This window comes from Stenella coeruleoalba (genome assembly GCF_951394435.1).
Source record: "Stenella coeruleoalba genome assembly, chromosome: 12".
NCBI classification, from domain to species: Eukaryota; Metazoa; Chordata; class Mammalia; order Artiodactyla; family Delphinidae; genus Stenella; species Stenella coeruleoalba.
In genome coordinates, this window is record NC_137158.1 from 56,434,921 (window position 1) to 56,438,570 (window position 3,650).

General features: G+C 47.6%; 1 pseudogene across 1 annotated transcript; it reads left to right on the forward strand.

Annotated features, from left to right (window-relative positions):
- Window positions 1-792: 792 nt before the first annotated feature.
- LOC307195381 (ADP-ribosylation factor-related protein 1-like) lies at window positions 793-2,233 on the forward strand (annotated as a pseudogene). The gene has a single exon. The product of its transcript is annotated as an ADP-ribosylation factor-related protein 1-like (transcript).
- Window positions 2,234-3,650: the final 1,417 nt, after the last annotated feature.

A 3,650-nucleotide genomic window follows, 5' to 3' on the forward strand; every position in this document is an offset into this window, starting at 1 on the left:
TTTTTTTTTTGCGATACGCGGGCCTCTCACTGTTGTGGCCTCTCCCGTTGTGGAGCACACGCTCCAGACGCGCAGGCTCAGCGGCCATGGCTCATGGGCCTAGCCGCTCCGCAGCATGTGGGATCTTCCCGGACCGGGGCACGAACCCGCGTCCCCTGCATCGGCAGGCAGACTCTCAACCACTGTGCCACCAGGGAAGCCCATGACTGACTTTTAATCATAAGATTATAGATCACTTTTCCACCCACACACCCTACTACCACGTCAACAGGACTCCAGTATAATAACAATAGATAACACTGTAAGAGCTGCAAGGTGCAGACTTTGTCTAAGGAGGAATTCTTAGGGAAGCTTCCAAAAACAGGGAGACAAAAACAAGTACACTCCAGGAATCTGAAGCCAGTGGCACCTACGGCTAGAGCAAACATGAAACACAGCCCAACTTCTAGCCAGATTAACATAGAACCTCACGCTAAGGGCCTGTTTATAATTCCTATTACCTCATGCCTGATCTTAAACAAACAAACAAACAAATCACAAGACAAGCTAAAAGGCAAGAAAAAGGAAGATTTCCAGGCTAGACCAATATATATTTTTAATATACAGTATAAACTCTCTCCTGAACAACTGAATTAATCTACTCGATTCAAGGTAATTTTTTCTTCATTGGGCAAAAGGCTTAGTTATCTGCTTGAGTTATAAATAGTATCAAACTTTTGGAGATTGTAATACTGAATTTAATTAACACATTTTCTGCTAACATGCTGAATAACATTCTTTACCTCAGATCTCTGTTCAAATGCCACCTCATCAGTGAGTCCTTACATCACTTAAAATAGCAGTACTTCTTCGCACTCCTGATCCACTCCCCGTTTATTTTTCTTCATAGCACTAATCTTTCTCTGACACATTATAAATCTTATTCGATTGTTTATTATTTCCCTCCCCCCGCTATAACATAAGCTTCACGGCGGCTGATTTGTTCATTACCTCTCCCCAAAGTTCCTATGGCAGTTAAGTGGTAAATATATGTTAAGTAAATGAATAAATATACACTCCATCAACATTTATTTGTAGTGAAATAAAGATACCAGGTTATACGATGGTGGCTCACACTGACTGAATTCTTACCGTGTACTCAGAACTGTGCCTGGGACGGCGTCAGGCGCAGGGTCTGTGCGTCAGGCACGCGGTGGCACCGGTGGCCAGGGGTGGGTGCAGGATGTCAGACCTGTACAAGGACATGCTTCTGAAGGACCAGTACTGCATCCTGATCCTGGGTCTGGACAATGCCGTGAGGACTACTGTCCTGGAGTGGTCAAAAACCCGGTTTCAAAAGAACTCCAAGGGGAGGAGTCTGTCCAAAATCACCACCACCGCGGGTCTAAACATCGGCACTGTGGACGTTGGAAAGGCTCGCCTCCTGCTGTGCGGCTTAGCAGGGAACAGGAAGAGCTGCAGTCTTTGTGGTACAAGGACCAAGCAGAGGGCCACGGCGTCCTCTGTGTCATGGGCTCCACGGAGGAGAGACTGTCCGAGTACAAGCGTTGGAGAAGATGGGCACGAGCGAGGCGCTGGGCGGCGTCCCCATCCTGGTGCTGGCCAGCAAGCAGGACGTTGAGACTTGCCTCGGGATCCGCGACATCCAAACTGCGTCCAGGGACTGCACCTCCAAGATCGGGAGGGTGCGACAGCCTGACCCAGGCCTGCTCGGCCCTCACAGTCAAGGGGCTGCGCGAGAGCGTCGGTGAAGTGCGTCGTGCGGAACGTGCGCCGGCCGCCGAGCGGCAGGACGTCACGCAAGCGCAGCCGCGCCCTCTGGCGCCCACCGCTCATCCCCAGAGCCGCAGGAGCTCCTACCCGCCCCGCGCCACCCATCCTGGGGCCTGGGGTTGCTTTGCCTTTTGGTTTTTCCGTTTGCTTTGTTTAAAAAAAAAAAAAGTGTGTTAAACAGCTATCGCTTTTACATGGATAACGTTATTTAAGCTTCACAACAACTCTCTATGTAGGTACTATTATCTTACCCCTTTTGCAAATGAGAAAGCCAAAGAACAAAGAGCTAAATTATCCACCGTACCCCAGAGATAAATTGAATTTTGTTTTATCTTTTGGAATTTTGTCTAAATTACCAACCTTATACGTCACAAATTATAGGAACCCACTCAGCCTAAAGAAGGGCCAATATACACAACTCTGAGGGACTTTTTTGAAGGTATGTCAAACAATCCTGCCATCATCAGACCATCACCCACATCCAGAGAAGACCAGAAGTTTGGAAAGGGTTTCTTGGAAGTAAAAATTGTTGGCTTTTCAGATAGTCATTACTAGGTTGAAGAAAAGGGCTATGGCTTTTCCCATCTTCCTTTCTTCTTTCTACATCCCTCTTCTCCTCAAGAGCTGGGCTGCCCAAGAGAAGAATCCAGAGATGCTCATCTCACTCCCATATTTGCTAAGCGTCAGAAACTCATAGACCCTCCAAGCTCACTGCACCAAGCTGGGGTGCAGTGAGAGAATTCTCAGTAGCTTAACCTGTGTCCTCTGGAGTTTGGGAGCATACACAGACATAGAATCATATATCTACCTCGTATCTGGATAACGCTGAAGTTCAGTGAAGCAGCCCCTTATTGCAGGGCCTGAAGGCAGGGAGCCATAAACAGTCACAACTCCCAACAGTTTGCCATGACAGAGCCAGGATGAATCTATGTTGAAGGTCCCCATTTATGAAGGTGGATGGCTGGCACAGTGGAAGCTCAAAAGTTAGAGACTGTGGAATAAACCCACCAGGTGTAGGGTCTGAGTTGGGCATGACAAGATGTCAGCCAGAGAGGACATCGTCGATATCATTAAACCATGTAGTGCAGAAATCCACACAACTCCGTCAAAGAATGAAATGCAGCACAAGCTGGCATTTGGATGTCTGTCCCAGAGCAGGCAACCTATCAACAGTAGCCAAGAGAAAATAAAACTGCAGGACCGGGCTTCCCTGGTGGCGCAGTGGTTGGGAGTCCGCCTGCCGATGCAGGGGACGCGGGTTCGTGCCCCGGTCCACGAGAATCCCACGTGCCGTGGAGCGGCTGGGCCCGTGGGCCATGGCTGCTGGGCCTGCGCGTCCGGAGCCTGTGCTCCGCAAAGGGAGGGGCCACGGCAGTGAGAGGCCCGCGTACCGCAAAAAAAAAAAAAAAAAAAAAAAAAAAAAAAAAATTGCAGGACCAAAGAAGTAAAAAGTAAATTAAAAGCTTACACTTTGGTTCTAATCTCTCTTCTCCTTCACAGTGCTGCTTCAGATTTCTTTCATGTCAGGTAAGAGGGAGGAGGAATAAATGAATAGGCCCTCCACTAATTCAAGACCACAAGCCCCAGGCCAGCGTGAGTTAGGATAGGGAAGGGAGTTGCTTTTAAAAACTGGATTAAGATGTAAGTCATGTTGTAGTCTGATGTGGAACTTATAACACATGAACTCCTTTTAATTGAAAGTTCTCAGGAAGCTATGACATCTGTCTGCCCTTCTTCATCAAGGGATGAAGACTAGATCAAACCAAACAGGTTGAAAGCAATAGTGAAGAAAAATTAAACTTTCTTGCTTGTACCCTACCAAGATTAGATTATTCTGTAAACATGTTACAATGATAGCACTCGTACTTTATCTAGCC